Raw genomic sequence first — 20,102 nt, forward strand, 5'->3', positions numbered from 1 at the left:
TACTTCACCAAAAAAAACCCAACAAACCAGGCTGCAGATACTTCCATTTTTCTTCTGGGAAAAGCATAAAATAAAGAAAGCCTGAACTGCTGCTTAGGTGATACTTCAGAAATGCAAGTGGAGTCCCAGTAGAATTTCTCAAGTTGCTGTCAATTTATTCCAAAGAAATACAACTTAGCAAAAGCCATCAACACAACAAGCTGCTATTCAAACACTCCAGTGTTTTTATCTCACTGCTTTAAACACAATCCTAAAGAGAATCTCTGTTTGCTGTGGTTCAGGATGACTGATCTCGACTCTTTTTAAACAATCGAACGTGGATAGACACAATATTGTGTAAAGTCTCACTGCACAGTGTCCTTGCAGGGGGCACTCCAGCCTGGCAACCATATTCTGGAAACTGCTGCTTCTCCAAGTCTGAAGCACTGGCCCTGACTTACCCATGAACATTCATTTATAAAACAAAAATGTGTTTCTGGCACCTTTTGAAGCCTAAAGCACTTACACCCCAGGTCTTAGAGGCACGTCATTCTGCTTGGAAGCACGATTTGTATTTTTTTTAAGGATCATATGGTCTTGTAAGGGCAAGTGTTAGAGGGAAGTGGCCTGTGTCCATTATCCTTGGTCTGTAAGTTCATCACAACTGGCACCTGAACCAGAAGCTTAAAGATGGCAGCACCTGAAAACATGGGCACCACTGGGAGCCCTGCAGATGCTGTAGCAGGATCTGCTCCTTTTCCTGCATGATGCCAGGGGGCTGCTGAGCTGTGACATCCTGAGAGAGCAGCAGGACTTGTAACAGAGGAAAAGTGTCCCTCTCAACCACAGGGGCAGATTAAGAAGTAAATACTTAAAAACAAAGGAGAGGAAGCAGCTTTATAACTCACCAGAAGGAGATCTCTCCTTGCTTCCCTCTCTCGCCGCCAGAGATGAGATCTGTCACCATTGCTCTTGCTCAGGAGAATGAGACATTCAAGAAGGCATCTGAAGCCTGGAAAATGAAGAAACTCATGAGAGCAAGAAATTAATGGAGAACAAAATGCCTGTGTTGGGGTTAGCAGGCCTTTTCCTTTCCATATGGGACATACAGGATATAGGGAATCTCTCTCCCTTTAAGTCTATAATTACAGCTGTATTTTCATTCATGGTCCCACCAAAAACACTGAAGCCCAAAGCCTTAGGATGGACACAGTCTGTAGTCCTTTCCCACTTGTAATACTTAGAAATACAGACTTCTAGCAAAACCAGAAAAGGGACCTTTCCTTGCAAAATACTTATGAGAAAGACAAACACTGATCTTGGGATCACATATTAGGGAATTTAGAACAAATTATGTTCTCAATATGATGACGCTGAGGTTGCAGAGAGTATGAATAGAGGTGAATTTGATGTTAAGAGTTTAAATAATTTGCTCGAGGACACAATGCAGTTCACTGTGTGCCCTGAGATTAGAAGCCAGGAGCTATTAAATTCTTTCTCTTGTTCCCAGACTGCTAGACTAGGGAATAAAGCTCCCTGCAGAGAGGAATATTTAAAGAAAAAAAAAAAGAATGAAGAAGACTTATTCACTCAGTACAAGCCCTAGAGTAAAACCACACATGTAATATCACCAGTGCTTCTCTGTCCCTCAGGTATATTCTCCTCAACCTCCTCTGACTGAGAGAAGTAGAAGAAATGGCAGTTTTCCAAGAGCCATCTGCCCAAAACTGAGGGTTATACCTTCTGGGGCTTGGGAGAAGGGGACTTAGGGGTGCCTCTACAATCCTAAATATGAGAAATAACTTCACCCCCTGCACCTGAGACATTCTAGTGAGCAGTCAGCAGCTGGTGTTAGACCCCCTGAGAGCTTGACAAAGGCAACAGCAAAAAAGAGTTCTTCTTTCCAGTCATTAGATGGAACAGAGAAAACAGGCCACCAAATCCTACAGTGCTCCAGCCTCCCACACGCCGGGGATGGGAGGAGGAAGACTGTGACACCTTCCAGGCTCGTCCTTTATTAATACATTGAGCTGTCAACACTTTGGAGCAAATGCTCTCAAGATTTTCCCCAGCCTTTGAATGCACCATGAGTTGCTGTTGTAATGCTCTCCTCCTGTTTTTGAAGAGCTTTCTGCGAGTTCCACGGACACCAGGAAAGGACTCACTGTCCCCCAGCACCCTCAGGACAGCCACTTGTGCTGCCTTCCCTGTGCCTTCCCTCTGCCTCCAGTGCTCAGGTGAAACGTTCTGCCTGTAACACCCTTCCCCAAGCACCAGGGATCCAAAGGGATCCACTCTGAGGCAGATGCTTTGTGATGAGATGGACACCCCAAATGCAGCCCAAGGGAAGGAAAAAACAACAGTAAATCCCATCTGGAGCTGCCTCTCCTCCATGCAGCACCAAGAATATCACAGACAGAGCAGTGACTGCCCCAGGGAGGAGCACCAGTGTGCCAGGAACTGCCCTTGTTTACATGGATTAAGAGACCAGTATTTCTTATCATGCTGAAATTCTACCTTAACAAGAAACCTTTCAGAATGAGGACAAGCTTGTTACTATATCTGAGCAATTCTTACTCATCCACAGTGCAAGTCTGGCCATTTACTGGGTCCTCACTATACTACAGTGCAATATAATAAAGTATTGATTATTCATTCAGTTTTCTCATAATTATATTCCCCAATGCTTGAACACTGGCAACTGCAAATGACAGATGTGTGAGAGCACTAAAACATAAATACAAATAAAATTTGAGATTAAATCAGCAAGTGTAAGATGGCAACACATTTCAGGACTAGGCTGATCAATGATTGTGAATGGGAGGAGGTTTTATTCAGGCTATAATACTAAATATCCTTCCACACCTCTCAACACCTGCCATTCTTTACCACAACACCTCTTACTACAGCACCTGATTACTCTGGAGCTCTTCTTGGTCAGATTTGTGCAGAACTAAAGACAGATGTTGCATTAGATCCTCTTTTCCTGGAGTGAGGATCCAGGAACACCTGTAGTTTGTCTCTTTTCAAACAACAGGGTTGGATCTGCCCTGCTGTGAGTTGAGCATTTCACCTGCTCACACCAGCAGTCTGGAAATCAGACTGGATGGACTCACAGTCTGTTTGGTGTGTTAATGCCCAGAGTCCTACAAAAAACCCCACCATTTTCCCTTTCAAATGGGCTTTCTGAGAAATTATTAGGCTCGTGTGTATTCATTAAATAAGCCCATGATCAAGTTAATGTTATTATTAGCTTTTTACCATGCAAACACAGTCCAGATAAAACTGGGATTTACAATGGTATGATCACATTGACTCTCACCTGGTCATTTATTCTGCCATAAAATGACAATAAAAACCACCGACTGTGCTTGGAGCTTGTCTACCTTTCTAACAAAGCATTGGCCTCAGTTCTTTGGATTTTTTTTTTTTTTCTGACAAATGAGGAACAGCTGATCAACAAATGTATTGCTCTTTTTACAGCAGACTCTTTTCTTTTTTCCATACTGTAATGATTGAGAACAGAACACCCAAAGTCTGTCAAAATAAAATTTCTTTGGAACAAAGCCACAAAAAGATAAAATGAAGCTGTCAGCGAAAATTAATTAATACAAAGCAGTGTTTGGTAGGAGGAATAAATACTTAGACCTAAAAATACCAGTGCAACAGCGTGCTGAAAGGTTATTTTTAGTCCTACTTCTAACAAGAATATCTCAGTATGTTTAATAATAGCAAATTGGATCTCCAGGGCAAGATATTGAGAAAAATTGTTTACAGCAAGCACTTCCAGATCTCAAAAACCTACCTTAAAAGATTTTTAAGTTGTTATTAAGCTTTGGCTGGCTTTTTAAAGAAACGGCTTTAAAATATTTTTTCCATTATATACTTTCATTATTTGTTATAACAAGTGAGGTTTCTGTGTAACCAAAAATCATTACAGGACGGGCACTTTCAATGTCTGAGCCTCCACAAAAGCCAGTTTTCTGGAATGTAAGTGTGAAACCAGCACACACACAAATTGTTTCTCATCTAAGGAAAAGAATGTATTTTGAAATTAATTCAGAGTCCAATTAAAAATCTTTCATCTTTCTTTTGTAATAAATAGCTCCTTAAGAGCAACTAGATGGCAAGAATTAAATCTTCTGGGCTGCTTTTAAAAATCTATATCCAATTCTTGAAAATCTATATCCAATTCTAAATACATTAGACCACTGGAGCCTTGTCTTGGTTTAACCAGACAGGGGCAAAAGTCTCATCTGCTGAGCTATAAGAGCTTTTAACTTTCTCTCTTTGGGAATTGGATGAAGCTGGATATACTTTCAAGGTTCTTAATATATCCCTTTGGATATATTAAGGTAACAAACCCAAAGCTGTCCCCAGTGAAGTTCCCCCCTCTGCAAGAACTGTTCATGTCCTCTGAGAACTTGCAAAATGGAGAGGAAAAAACATCTCTGTGCCTCTCAACAGATACATATGAATTCTTCCAATGGTATCCCAAGGGTGAGGGATGTCACTCCAATCCAGTGGGACTTGGGGGACTGAACCCAAGGCCTTTGAGTGCTTTTGTTCCACAGCCTTGTGTTGGTTACACACTGCAGTGGTTTGGTTTAGGACTTTTCCTGGCAACATCTTAAATATAGATATTGCCCAAGACTAGTAGGAGTGATGAGATACAGCCCTCAAAATATTATCTAACAACCCTATATATGTGATAAGTCTGAGATTTTCCTAAGAAGCCTCTTTTCCTAAGAGGAACATTTATATTATTGATCCAGTATAGTGAAGGAAAATGATCATAAGATGCCTTGCATGTCTTCCAAAAACTGGAATCAGATCCTATAGCTGTCCTTTAACAAGGAAACAAAATATTTTGGCCCTTTTAATGATGGCACAGAGAAATGAAATGAACTACATTTCATATGATATACCAGACATTCCCCCTGGTCAAAGGAAGATTTCAAAGCCAATTTATCAGAAGATGGACAAACTGAATGAAATAGCCTAATGTTTGCAATATGTAGATAAACACCATTTAAATTTGATTGACATCCTAGGAATTCTGGGGTTTTTTTGGTTGCTGTACTTCAATAACAGATATTTGGAGTACAGTCCCATGAAAAAATATTTTCTTCTCAGCACTTCCCTCGTGTTTCAGAGTCAGTGGTTGAACTGGTCAATATTTTTTGGATTTGAGGGCAAATCCAGCTTTTACTCTCGTGCCTTTGGACATTTTCTGAGAAAGAATTCACTGACCACATGTAAGAGGGCAAGTTAGTGAAAAATAGAGTAGAGCAGGACTGGCTGAAGGAAGAGACAGAGAGCCATGGATTGTGAGGTCCCTCCAAGCTACTCAAATTACTGCACAGTCACAGAGGACTGTTCCGTTCAGGAGCACAAAACCTCCCCAGAAGGGTTCTGCAGTCTCTTCTCACTCCTACATCTGCAAACTGCAATGCCAGAGTGAAGCACTGGGTCATTTCTGAGCTGATTTTTAGCTCCAGCAGCTGTCACTGCATCAAACTGTTATGTGGGAATAATAAGTTCAGTGTCCTTTCTGCTGGAGATGTAGTGCCTTCTTGGAAAAGGTAACAGATAGGAAGATACAGAGGGAAATGGTATACTTAATAAAAGTTTTGGATGTGTCATTTTTGCTTACCAAAGAAAATTGGATAGAAAAAACCCTGGATCCTTAATGGATTGTTCAAATGTTCATTAGCATCAATCAGATTTATTTGAACAGATAATTATCCCCATATTGTGCTTTCATCACTGAGATTGTTTATGTTAAACTGTCAAGCAGCCATTTCCAAATTTTACTCCTTGATGTGCTGAAGTTCCTTTTACAGTCAGGAAAACAAAGGAGGACTCTTTTTTCTCCTCCCCCACCCCTCGGCTTTGTTTTGACCCCATTTGAAGTGTTCCACGGGGCTTTTAAGTCCACGGGAGCACTGAGTCATTGTCAGTTCAGATGTTCTGAGGAACTGCAGGAACAGGTCTCCCCAGGAGAAGCACAGTGAGAGCCAAGTCCCTCTGTCCTGCTCCAGCTCATTCATTCCACGCTGGAATGTGCACACAGAGAAGCTGCAGCTTACCAGTGGCAACTCTTCTACTTCCAGGAGTGGATTTGGAGCTGCCAGTCCCTCAGCATTCACTTTGGTGGTTGCTATCAGTGTGTTTAGCAAATCAGTCTATTTGCAGCTACAAGTGATTAGAGCCCTATGTAAGAGAGCAAATTGCTCTGTCTAATCAAAGCAAGCCAACCCATGCCTTTAGGCTACTCTTAATGCATTTATCTGTTGCTAAAGAAAGTACTTTGGCAATACATGTGTCTTTTTAATTTTCTCTGGCTGTCAGTCACCTCTCTATTCTACATACTGCTCCTCCACAGTAAAAGTCAGTCTTCTAGCCAGTATGAATATGTGTTTTCTTCAATGGTGAATGACTGATTTATGACAATGTTCAACATTCGATGTTCAACTATGGAAGTTCTTAAAAAATGGAATAAATTTTTTCTTTTTTTTTTTTCTTTAATTGCTTTCCCACCCTTTTACCTCCCACAGCAAACAGCAGAAATTCTTTAAAGGCATCTCCCAGGAGAATATGCAACTCTTCCTATAGAGAGAGACTACAAAACAAACCAAACCCCAAATCTCTTAATAATGCCTTGAAAGGTAATTAATCCTAAATAAAGCCAAAAGTTCCTAATTTGTCACTTCTCTAACTTCAGCTACGTGTACTCCTACAGAATTCATTAACAGGGAGAGCTATGGCAAATTGGCAAATAGTGCTTGTCTATAATTCCCAGTTGATAAGGAGTTGAAAACTGTATCTACTTACAGTGGTTTCACACAAGTCAGTCTGAGAATTTAGGAGCAAACAGGAGAAAAGAAAAGGTGTTGACCAAACTTTGCCCATCAAGCAAGGAAGAAGGATAAGCTGTGTACTTCCTGTCTTTTATCTTCATAAAACCCCTATTAAGGATTTTTTCGGTATAAATCTTCAGTCTTGAGTTTAAACTCCCCCTGGGCTTGGCCAGCTGTCCTGGTGAATCCCAGCATCTCTGCAGCTGTCCAGCAGCCAGGCTTTTACATCCTCTCTGTTGTTTGCTATGCAAATGGGGACCTCACCTGAATGAAAAAGGCTTTTTATTTCAGAGCAGGGACCAAACCCTGCTGAGGAAAAACGCAAAGCCACCCTTGCATTTTGTTAAGGAGCACGTGGAGACTGGCATTTTATCATTTCATATCCTCCCCAAGAAATCTTTAGAGCTCTGAGAGATGGCAGTGGTTGCTGGCCCCAGTACAATTAGAATTGGCACCAGGCATCAGATGGGGATGCAGCCACACACAAAGGCCAGCCTGTTGCACGGGGATGTAACTTCAGCTCTGCTCAAAGGTCGACCACAGGAAGTTGTTATCCTAAAGGGAAATAAATCAGGTGGTTTAACTCTATGGAGAAGAGTAACTTGCTCTATTAAGTGTTGGTTTTGAGGCTGCACAGGCAACGCTTGAAAAATGAAGGGAGGATGGCGCCTGTGTTTTGCATTATAATTCAATTTAGCAATACCACACACACACACAAAGCTTTATTGCTAATGGATGCACCAAGCAGACCTGACTGCTCTACATCAACAGCAAAACAAAGAACCCCCCATCAGCAGTAGGCTATCATTAGCAGTAATGTTATTCCAAAGCGTGGTGTATCTGTCAGGCAAATGTAACTGCATCTGACATCCACCACAGTTCTATTTGCCTGGCTGAGATTACACGTTTCAAATTGAGGAACATCTGTTTCGGGCATGTGATGAATCATCTTCAACTATATTTCCTATTTCCTGCTATCCTGTGAGATCAGGCAGTGGAAAGGAGTTACATAACGCTGTGATTGTGTTGTTTTTCAGTACTACTGAAATTTTAGTTTCTTTTTTTTTTTCTGATCTGTGGCTCATTTCATGGTTAAAAAAATAAAAAAAGAGTTGCCACAGAGAGGATATTTCCATTTCTAGATAGGAAGAAGCTGAAATATAAACTTATGCTATGGATATTCTTCCTTTCCTATTGACAGTAAGTCAGCTGAAATGGCTCACTCACCCCCAGACAACAGTTCTAGGGAGGTACAATATGATACTTTTACCAGTGTCCTCCTCAGCTGATCAGTTGTCTCACTGAATGTACTAGAATTGTAGCTGCTTGCAAGAGTATGGGGGAATAAGTAAGTAACAAGGTAAAGCAGAAGTTTATATAAAATACAAAATGAAAACTGTGAGACGTTTGGTCATAGTGGAGTTTGGCAATGAAAAATAAGACCCTTTGATTGAAATGTAAAATTTCACACATCAAAAAAAAAGGGATTAATATTCAAGCAAAGGGACCTGACAGCATATCAGCACAGCACATGTAGAAAATTTAATGTAGCACTAATGTGCGTGTCTTCTGCATTTAAAATGAAAATCAAGAGCTATCAAGAAGAATAGGGATGTTTTCAGTGGGCTGGATGGTGAGTAGCAATATGAACACCTTCATGCATGAGAAAGCCCCATTTGCCAGCACCCTGAAGAGGATCTCTGTGTATTTAGCCTGTGCAACTGCTGATATAAAAATACTTGTCTCTCAGAGGGTGGTATTTATTGTATGCCAGTGATGTGCAGTGGGACAAAAGCACACCAGATCTTGTGTGCAGCCACAGGGGGCTCAAACGCTTGCTATGTTGACTTTAAAAGGATGGTTTATAAAATATCTTCACAATCCTAAAACAATAAAAGCATTTAGACTACTTGCTCAACTAGCAGAAGGCAAGCAGTTCTGCAGCTTTTGGAATTCACTTTGGTTCCTGGACATATTACATTGTTCTGGATCACACCAGGCGGGTCAGAGCCAGGTGATTCTGGCTAAGCAGAAAAGTCTCTTTCAGTGGAAACCTCAGATCCAAACATGGATCCCAGCTTCCCTTAAATTCATTGGAATCTGAAGTCAGGAATTTAAATTGGGCTCCTAGGCCATCACTCCAGTTAAGAGGAGTTCTGTCCTTGATTAGTGCAGATATTGCTGGCTGTGAATCCAGCTCCCAAAACTGAATGCATCACAGCTGACCAGGAGCATTCCTCCAAAAGCAAACTGCCACATCAGCAGGGCATCCAAAGCAGCAAGAGCATCTCCAGCAGCACCATCTGGTGTCCCTCAGTGGTTTTATCGTTCTGGTAAGTGTTGCAGATGAAGTTAGCACACAGAAATCAACAGCAAACGAAACGGTCGCATCCTTTCATTGCCACTGCTCTGTCCCAACTCTCACAGGGAACAAATGATGCCATTTATCTCTTTCCCTGTGATCTCACAGTTGTCCACATCCAATGAGTTTAGGATTTGCTTTGCTTTCAAAAGGAGGCTGATTCATATCTTTTTTCCTGCAATCAAACTTGGGCTGCATGAGAAAAATCAGGAAACCATGCAACTGCCTGTGCAAATCACTCTTAAGTTAAGCAGGTTTTTGATCAGTCTATCCCAGGTACACCTGGAAAAGTTGCCTGTCACCCACTCCCATGCTTGGCTATTTCCCAGAGGTACACCTGCAGCCCTGGTGCTCTCAGGATATAAAGAAGTGCTTTCCTCAAAGGATGCACATCTGAAATGCAGCAGATCTCAGTGAACTGGACATTAGAAAACACTAGGGAAATAATTCTTCAGTTCCCAGGCAATGACCTTGGAAAAGTGAGTTCAGTACTTTATTCATCTCTACTGGCTATAATATTGTGCTTTATTAAGTGTGTGTAGTATCCCATCTAATGGGGACCAGCCTTTACATATCCATGGACAACAGCTTTATTTCTTTCTAAATGAGTGTCTCCTGTGACTGAACTCTCAAGGAACACTATTCTTGAAATTAATCTTGAATGCTCTAATTAGAATGGTAGTGGTTACACAATTCTCTGACGGCTACTTTGAAGAAACAATTACTGTCTTTATTATGATAACCCTCCAGATGAGATACTGCAGTTGACAAAAGATTATTAAACAAGGTATTATTCAGTCACTGACTCACTCAGGCAGCAGCTTGTGCCTGTAGTGATGAAGGCCAACATGCCAGCACTTAAAAGTGTTGTAATACAGGGCTCAACTTTTTAATGCTTTTTGGACAGTACAGTACTGCAATAGATTGGGGCTTTTTTTAGTAAATCAATGGTAATTCAACTATAATTAGATCCTCATAAGAATGCAGAGGGTGTGATCAGCATACAGAATTGTAAACCTTTTATTTCATCTATCTCAGAAACGAGCATAGGAGGTCAGAAACTGAGACAATGGGCATTATTTCCCAGAGTAAAGAACTGAGTTAATCCAATTTGTGTCTCTTTATAGCTAAAGTCATTAGTCAATCAGAAATGTGACTGTAGGGTAAACAATGTCAAGTCCATGGTAAAGTCCAAAAGTAACAATTGGAAGGAAAAATGAAATCCTGGTTATCCCACTGAAAGCAGGGTTATTTGGGCTAAAATAATTTTTAATTCTACAACTCTTGGGTTGTATCTACTTGTAAAATATCTTGGCAAGAAAGGCATTGCAGGAATGTAAAGATATTATCATGAGACTACCTATAACCACTTTGCTCAGCTCTTCTCTCTAGGGGTAGCTGCTTGAATAAGTGAGTAGTCATTGAGATTTTGAATTAGTTTTGTGTATTATACCTTCACTGGATAGTTCATTTTCCTCTGCCGTGGATAACACAAAGATCCTTTCTAAAAAGACAGTGCCCCAAGTTTTCTAATCAGATTCTTATACCCTGGTGACTCTGCAGAGCATTTTCTAATAGAATTGAGGCACGGGCTATGGAGCCAGAATAGAACAGGCTATTAAAAATGTTATCTCTATGGAAGCTTATAATAACAATACTAAAACAATTCCATGATAGAGAAGAACCCACTTGGAAAAGAGATTCATTAAGTCAGTCATTGCCACTCACAAAAAGCTTCCAGTGAGAGAGAGTGATCTATAGAAGGAAGGTCTTGTACCAAGGAAAACAGCTACCTCTATAAAGGCATTATTCAGTATATTCAACAACAGCTCTTAAAAAAAATCATCCAATAATGATTAAATCACTGATGATTGTTTTATCTGATCTCAGATTGCCTGTATAATTATAACAGTCATACTTTGGATTCTCTAAAAGTAGGCAATAATAACATAAGAAATCTAAAAAGTAATTTTCTGCATTTTGATGTCCTTCAGTGCTCTTTCCTTTCACTTGAGCCATGTGCTGTGTTGGCAAGTCTCCATCCAAGTGCTGGATGGTATCGACAGACCGTGCTGGATTCTCAGAAAGAGGACAGGGAGAGAGCAGCTGCAGATTTCATCTGGTATTGTCAGGGCATTATCACACTCCGGCACCATAAGGTTGCAGATTAGGACGTGCTGCTGTCAGAGCTAAACTGGAAAGAACTCTGTCGCTCCCCTGTAAGGTATTCTGGTAGCACAGAGTGAGGGGGTTTAACACACTGAGTTCTCCAAAGTGCCACAGTTCATCTCTGTAGACAGACAAACAACTCTCCAGAGATATTTTTTTTCTCTCTTCCAATAGCACGATTTGCCTCTTTCTAGTTGAAGGTATTTGTGAAACAACAAAGCTTTGCCGAAATGGCCCACTGAATACTCACACCCTTGTATTCACTGATCCCTCCATTGCCATCACCCAGCATCTGGGGAGATGGTCACAATAATCTTCTATCTTCACCTACGTCTTAGTCACTTTAAAACATGCAGTGAATGTGATAGAAAAATCCCCACAACAAACGTTAAGTATCTCGGACAAATAAAGTGCATGTGCCCAACACTCCACACCGTCCATCAGCGCTGGGCTATCACCAGCCCTTCCTGGGGAACAGCTCCTCATTCATAGAAGATCTGCTTAGAAATTCATAGCCCACTTCGGCCCATTACTATGAGAAAGCCTCACCAGGGTTACTGAATGCTGTCCCTTCTCAAGGTTACGTCCTTACAGCGGTGTCGAGCCCGGGGTACTTGGTTTCCTAAGCAGCAATTTGGCAGTTTGCCCTGGCGTAGCCGGGTAACAGTTCCTGGGTAACCACCAGGATTACTTCAATACCTTCAGCTGGGGCTTAGTTACCGAAGGAGTTCTGCTAAGAGGCTAATTAAAAAGTTCCAAACCGCGCTTACTTGATAGCAAAATATTGTTTGTTCACTAATTCAAAGACATAAAGATCGCGGGCCCAGGTGTTAATGCAAAAAATAATGGTTTTCTTTTTTATGCATGTTCCCAAATCCAAACTTCCACACCGTATAATTTACATAAATCCAGATTAGTTTCTCTCAGGAGGAACAGCTACATTGCTTGCAGCACATTCTTTCTGTCTGGGAGCCTTCCCAGCCTGTCAGCTCCGGAATTGACACATTCTGGGAAGCCTCTCTTGGCTCACCCAGAGCTCTCCCTCCTTTTTCTAGTTCTTTGAGGTTTTAGGCTTCTTTGATCCCCCACTTAGCCTTGGGAAGAGCACCCACTGTAGCCTGGATGGAGCCAGCTCATTAGTTTTTCCCCAAGTGATGACCCAGCCATTATCATCGGAGCTCCTTTGAAGCCACCTATCTGAAGATATTCTTATCTGTGCCATTGCCTCGCATTTCCTCTTTGCTCCTTTAACAACCTCTGCTTTGATTTAACTCTCTCCCTGCCGGCAGGAAACAATGTTGTTTTGAACAGGGAAACATTTATAGCAGGCATGAGGAATGTATTCCTGATGAGAAAAACCTGCTTCCTTTTTTTTTTTCCCCAACACCTGTTTCAACTTTCCCCTGTTATTCTGAAATCAGAGAGGTAAGAGGGAGTGCTTAAGGATTTCCACTGGGTCTGATTTCACACACGTGTGTGCAGAGGAGCTGGAAGACCAGAGTAACACCTTTTGTTTTCTTTTCTCTGCATACATATGTGCGTGGTCACATTCTGTGGCCCCTCTTGGAATATTGCAAGATTTTTATAAAGCCATAATCATATATAAATCATCAATTAGCAAATTTTCTCCAACTATCCCAACAGTTCTGTTAAATCAGGATCAGGAATCCTACTGAATCCTTTTCTTGGATTCAGTTGTGAAAATTGTGTGCAGTCCTGTCTCAGGCAACCTTCTCACACTGGAAAATCAAGCAGGTCATTTAAACAGCCACAGAGAACACCGGTTTGGAAAGAACCAAGATAATGTCTGAGTTTTAAAAGATCTGAGCATCACCTGCCTTCTTTCCCTCCTTAAAATCAACTATAAAAACTCCCCTAAACTCCACGGAAGAAAGTTTAAGAAAATGTTCAGGTATTCTGAAAACACCCTCCAAAATCTCTGAGCAACGACAGCAATTTGCAATGATACCTTTAGGTGTGAAGAAGGTATAAGTATATCTGTTACAAGATATAATATTTTGTCCCCATTGTTCTTCTAGATAATTTAATTACAAAAAACCCATGAGTTATTTTCCCAGATTTGGTCTGATTAAAATGAAATATGAGCCAGATGGTTTGTAAACATTTTGAAAGGGTAAATTGTTGACGTAAAAAAGTGCAAAAGTCACAGGTAGGCAGCAATCCTATCTAATGAAGTTAGAAACAGGAGACTGGAAGCTTTGGAATGAGGTGCTCTTTGTAACAGAAGTTTAAAGGAACAATGCCTAATGCTGAAGAATAATTTCACAAAGAGCCAATCATTCATTCTCCCACAGGTAAAATTCACTTGAGGTTTGGGGAAAAGTACAGAAGGGCCAAATCTCTCCTGCCTTGAGACTAATGCTATTATTCAAACAATAAAATATACATGAAAAAGGTATCCAGTCATCTCTACTCATTGCCAATTTTCAGGTTTTCTTCTGAGATCTACTCAGTATATATTTTAGTTACAGTGGTGTAAGTATGTTTGTTATTCTGTTCTTATGTTTGTTAGGGTTGCCTTTTACAGGTTACTGTGGTTTTTTTGGTTATGGGACTCAGGATTTTATTTTGCACTTGCAGTTTTTTTTGCCACTACCTTCAACAAATTCAAGATCAGTGCCCTTTCCTGAAATTTTATATATCCCTCTATGCCTCTGTTTTTATTGCACATCGAGGCTCATTGACTTTTTATGGCTGCCACTGTGGCAAATTAATTATTCCCTAATTATTATATGAGTGGGTGTGACTGTGTTGCACCACAATCTTAAAACATTACATCAGGAGTGGAACACAGCATGAACTGATTAAACATGTTCCCTCTTTGATGAATGTGTCCTTCCCTCTACATCAGGCTGGGACAGGAGTGAATGGCAAATTATTGTCATCATCATGGTGGATGGTCATGAAGAAAATGGCCTTCTGATTGCACTGATTTACTTTTCACTACAGCTTCAGTTTAACACACCATCTCACTTGGGACATGTTTTCTTCCCTCTCTAGATCAAGCACATTAGTTATGCAACAACTGTCTGAAACTTCTGTAGTGGTTGAACTCCATATACAAGACTCTCTCTGGGTCTAGGTAAAGACTATAGAATATTGACTTTCCCCAGGGAATATCTCCAGCAGAAAGTTTCTCTTACAGAGATAGCTTCAGAGAAAAAAAACAAAAGTAATGTATTTTACTGTCCAAGGAAAGGGAAATCACCAGAATTTTAACCAGAGAACTAACTGGATTGTGTAGAACACTTGAAACCTTCCCATGGCCTCCAAAGCAAGATAACTACTCTGCAAGCTTGCTTTCTTCTCCAAAATAGCTTTTTCAGGCTTGCTCATGTTCTCCCTATACCTAACTGATAACTTTTCTCAGCTGGGCTTCCATCCAAGGTAATATCTGTGTTCTGAGATTGTATCACAAACCCAGGAGGGATCAGCAAATCACAGATGTGGACTTTCTTACAGTGTGGAGCCAAAATGTCTCACTGATTTCTCTGGACACCTAAATACCTTCTGCAGTGTTCTCCTTCGGGTTTGGGACAAGTGTGAGTTTTGTTTTCAGGACTAATTTCGATTTTCAGGTAACATCTACAGATAACTTCACATTAATGGTACATAAATACATATCTGGGTCCAGCAGCTGATATAAACCACCATTTTTTCCCAGATTTCTGTGGTCCATGACTGGAAAGAAAAAGGGCAAGAATAGCTCAAATGTGACATTCAGTTAGTTTGCTTGATCCACTATAGGAATAGACTTAGCTGTTGTCATGGTGGTAGTTATATAAGGCCCTGCAGAAAAGAAAATAGAACACGAGCCATACAAGCATTTCTAAAGTGCAAACATTTAAATAGCAGCTTCTGTTTAGTTTGTAGTGTTTTCTCACCTCCTCACTTCAGTTACAGCTCTCCCACATTTAATTAGCTCCCTCCAACTGGAGACCTCATCACGTCATGCTTAATGCATGGTCTGTATCAGATGTTCTACCTCCAGCAAATATCTGCTTGTTTTAATTATGGATAACACTGTTGCAGTAATAGAAGAATGTAGAGTCCCTGGGAAACACAGTTTTTCATAATTCAGAGTAGAATTTTAAACACAGGGCGAGAAATACAAAGTATCCAAACCCCCCCAGTTTTAAATGACTGAAAGGCTTCGGTGAAACGAAATAATATTTGCAGCTCCCAACGATCATCTCCCATGTTTGCTCCAATGTGTTAATGGCTCAGGCAATTTAATTTACATACAAAAGTACCAAGTGGAAAGCAGTTTCCTCCCAACACCTGTGGTAGTTTTTCTGGGTATATTAGGGTATATGTAAGTGCTTCAAATGAAGATATATGAGGAATGTACTACTAAGAGTTCATTAAATTCTTTTACTAAATGCTAAACAATCGTGTTTAACTTGAAGGTTTTCACATTCAAAGAGATCCTACTTTCATCTTGTAAGTCTCTAAAGAAGGCTGCGGGAGAAAAGGCTCAAATAATGTACCTTTCCTTTTCTTTAACTTGAAGGACAGTAAAAATCCTTCCAGACAAAGCTTCTTTCCCTTCTTTCTTTCTTGTACAGAAAGAATATGCATATTTTATCACACTTTCTTCTTAAACTCTTTCACACCTACCAGGAGATGTCTGTACTCCATCAACATGCGATCTACTAACTAAAAAATACCGACTATATTTAACTGATTTCCATAACAAAAACCCCCAAATTGAATAAACACTGATTTGAGAACCGTTGATGCCCAAGCAGTTCACACTCGGGATTGTTTTTCCAGGGTTCTGCACAGGAACTCGTTTTTTGGAAAAGACAGAGGTGCTTCCATCCATCACCTGTATCAACTGTTTTACACGAGGAAAGAACCAGAATTTTTGAGAGACTGCTTGATGAACCCCCCAGTGGACAACTCTCACTAACCAAGACAGGGCAACGAAGTGCTGCTGATCACTAATAACTCAGTGCTGATGCCAGGGTGAAGAATTACACTGGGAACAGTAGTAGAAGATGTTGCTGTTGGATTTAACTGAGTCCCCACCAACTGACAGACAGGTGAACATCTTGAAAGTGGCTTATTCACCTCTTCACCGGCCTTTTTTTTAAAATTAGAATGAAATCCATTCACAGCAAATAAAAAAGCCCAGCACTCAGTGATGCTCTAAAGTGTAACTCCAGCAGTTGCACCATTGCCATCACACCTCACACCCCATTTGTTTGAAAAGCAGGACTGGAAAAAAATGCAGGGACAGAGAGTGAGGTTTTCAACTTGACCTGTTGTTTAGAATTCCATCAAAAGAAATTTTGAAACAATATAAGCCCATGCTTTTTGTTTGATCTTTTAATATATTCATATTTGCAAGTAGATAAACTAATTAAGAAAAGCTTTAAATCTCATGTCAAGGGTCTGAAGATTTGAGGAGCTGGCCCTAGAAAATGGTTTTGGTCTATTAGTAAATATCAAGGACATTTTTTCCCAGCTTTGTTAAATGCTTCCATTAGCAGAAAGTGTATTATTTTGCAGTCAGAAGGGTGTTACCTTTCAGTTGTGTGGCAACAATAATAAATCCATCCCCTTTTAGCAGCGTTTATCAGGTAATGATGGTACTTTAATAAATAACTATGAGCTCTTTATTCAACAGTACATAAAACATAACTAGAATTTTGTTTAATGACTCATAACTGTAATTCCTTATTTTGCTGCCTTTTTTTTTTTTTGGCAATTCCCTGACCTACTGTCCCCAGTCTCCATAAGATACTTATGTGTAATCCTTAAGAAGTGAGATTTATCATCATGTCTTTGAAGTACAAAGGATCACAAGCCTCTTTCCTGATGGTTAAGATGTATTTTTCAAGTCAGTGCACAGTTTTTAAGTGTTTCTTTTCTTGTTCACATACCACCAATGTCATTGTACTGTGCACACCATAATTTACCAGTGCTCCCCATCTGTGGAGTGGGAGCACAAGGCAAGGGAGATCTTTAAGCTTTACTTTGTGATTTGCCTGAGCTGTTGCTTGTGAACTCTCAGTGTGCTGTGAACTAAATAACTCTGTGCTCTGCCTGATACCTCAGACATTATCCACGTCTCTGGCAATTACTGACTTTAAAAAAAAAAGTAATTTCTGTATTAGAAAATTAGATGTCTTTTCTAGAGTGACAAGAAACTTCATGTAATACCAATACTGCAACATCTCCAAAGCATTTCTTAGTGCAAAATCACTTGCAGAAAGGCTTCCAGAGATAATACAGAGGTCAGCAAGACTTTCTGTCTGCATGGAATTATCTGGGAATATCAGTTTTCCAGGAAACTGATTCAAGATATGGGAAGTACAACGAAAGAAAATATTCTTTTGAACGTGATGAACTTTGGGCAAATACTGCTGACCTAGAAAGAGTGTCCACATCAGAAAAATCACACTTAGGAACTGACAGCAAAGGTACCAGGCTTAAAAAGCAAGATCTGAAGGAAGGAGTATATTTGTTTGCTTCATCTGGAAGAGATCCTTCCCATTCTAGAGGAGCTCACATGTTGATTAAAGCACAGAGGAACAGTTTGGCCAAAAATGCTGCTATACCAACGTGAGGGGGACAGTTCAACACCCCAACTTCCCACACCCAGCAGGGAAGCTGGGAAAGAAAGGGAATAGCAATGGCCCCAGGCAAACTAAAGGTTTCTGGGGGTCTGTTCTCCACAAACCAGTGACAGCTTTAGCTTTTGAAAAAGGGGAAAGGATGGTCAAATGGTTTCGCCAGTCCCACTTTCCTGTGAGAGGAATCCAAGCCTACTGCTACTCTTGCTAGTGGAAGATACAAGGGAAGAAAATGAGTAAAATGGGCATCCAGAGTGATGTTTTGGAAATCACTCTCCTTATGTTGTCTGATTGCTGAATTCTTCTGGCCTCTCTGCAGCTGTAGTTCTGCATAGAAGCTGCTAAGCTGCAGTGTTATGAGCAAAGGTTTAACAAAGGACAGCCTGGAATCTATTTATTTCCATCTGCAAATTTATACATCTTTCTATTCAAATTTGCATAATGAAAAGTATATTAGAATCCAGATGCTCATAGGCTTGGAGGGACGAATTTTGATGCCTCAGTTACAGACCTGAACTGCTGTGTTGGGAAGTCAATGAAAAGTCTTCCCTCCCTAAAGTGAACTCTGTCCTGGCATTTCAGTGTTTTTCAGTTCTCCTCAAACAAAATTCCGCATTTCATTATTTGAGGACTTTTCTTCAGCAATCCCTGCTTTTCTAAAAGGTCTGGGCAAACAATCTGTGATCCAGCAGTGATGAGAACAGCACACAGGAAGGCATTTCCAGTCCAAAGCTTGTAAACAATCAGAATCTCACATTCCCCAAGAACAACACAACATATTTGCAGACCTCCACTCATCTTAGGTCCAAGGAGGTAACCCAGGCTTTTGGCTGCATCCTTGCAGTTAGAAACAGGACCAGGTTTCAAATCAGTTTTATCTGACATATGAGGTGGTCTTGTAGAAGGTACTTGACTTCCCTGCTTCTCCTTCACTTTTTACACTTTTTAATTAGGTTGTATTCTCAACTTGCCAACTGCCAGCTGAAGTGGAACCTCAGTCTTGGTCAGGATTATTAATCACAGCATAAGAAAAAAAGGCATGTTAGTAAAATTTAATGATATTTCCACCACACCCACTCACACAGTACAGATCTTAACCTATTAGTAATCTCATTTTCTTAGACCCCAAACCGCATCTTTCAGAGTGGAAATGTATCAGTATAAAGATTTTAAATAATTTCTAAATGTAATGATGAAATTGCTTTTTGTCCTTTTCCTCAGTAGCCAAAGACTATAATGATTCACTCCATTTTTAATGAAGTCCAACCCTTAACATGCCAAAAGGTTGGGTAATATTACAATGGAAGCTTCATTTTTGCTCAGTCCCATTGTAGCAGGATATCAGCACCAGTATTTTCAGATTGACACACTCTGGGGGCAAGAGCTCTTTGGATTTGCTCTTGTTGACTTTCAGTTACAGTTTTGTTTCTTAATTCACTTTTACAAACTCTACCAGGGTGCAAGATCATGTCAGTATTTACTGATGTCACACACTCCCACTCCAGGTTATGGTTCACACATTTGGTACATCTACCCTTCTTTTACCCCCTTTTTGAGTCCTTTACCTTCCAATTTGCTGAACATACAGTCTTTCCCCCCAGAGATTACAGCAAGTGTTCACAGGACCACAACAGCTCAGTGTGGCTGAACAGAAGTGGTCCTTGAATAGAATTTGGTTGCAGCATAAGGATCATGGCATGGAAACTTTGGGAATCCGTGTTCCAAACCAGCTCATGAAACAGCAGATTTGGACCATTTTCGTCTCTTTGCATTTTTTCCAGTTAATACCTGAAAGAAGATTTTGTAACCTCCCTGGTAAGTCATAAGCTTTGCAAAACTCCAGTCGTGGGACATAAGTCAGAATGTTTTTTTCAGATATAATATTTGATAAATTAGTTCATATGTTTGCACAGCTTTTGGTATAAACATTTTGCTGGCTGTTCCAGCCCACATTTTATTATCACTCTGTTACCCCAAACCCCCTGTTCTTTTTGTATCTTTTTATTACTCAGATGGAACAATATCACATTCTGATTTTGTAACACGCTGTATATTCTGCGCGGGTGTGAGAATTATTAGAGAAGCTGTTCCTCGTTTGAATTCCCTCAGCCAGAAAATATTATT

At 40.3% G+C, this 20,102-nt stretch overlaps 1 long non-coding RNA gene across 1 annotated transcript in view; it reads right to left on the reverse strand.

Annotated features, from left to right (window-relative positions):
- Positions 1–12,022, reverse strand: part of LOC127470205 (uncharacterized) — a 53,131-nt gene extending 41,109 nt beyond the window's left edge. Inside the window, exons 1-2 of the long non-coding RNA XR_007904206.1 lie at positions 11,923–12,022; positions 888–991 (exon numbers count right to left, since the gene is read on the reverse strand). This is a non-coding gene — a long non-coding RNA (uncharacterized LOC127470205). The remainder of the gene's footprint in view (positions 1–887; positions 992–11,922) is intronic.
- Positions 12,023–20,102: the final 8,080 nt, after the last annotated feature.

This window comes from Manacus candei, unplaced genomic scaffold, assembly GCF_025592945.1.
Source record: "Manacus candei isolate 608988 ecotype Guabito, Panama unplaced genomic scaffold, ASM2559294v1 h1tg000020l, whole genome shotgun sequence".
Taxonomy (NCBI): domain Eukaryota; kingdom Metazoa; phylum Chordata; class Aves; order Passeriformes; family Pipridae; genus Manacus; species Manacus candei.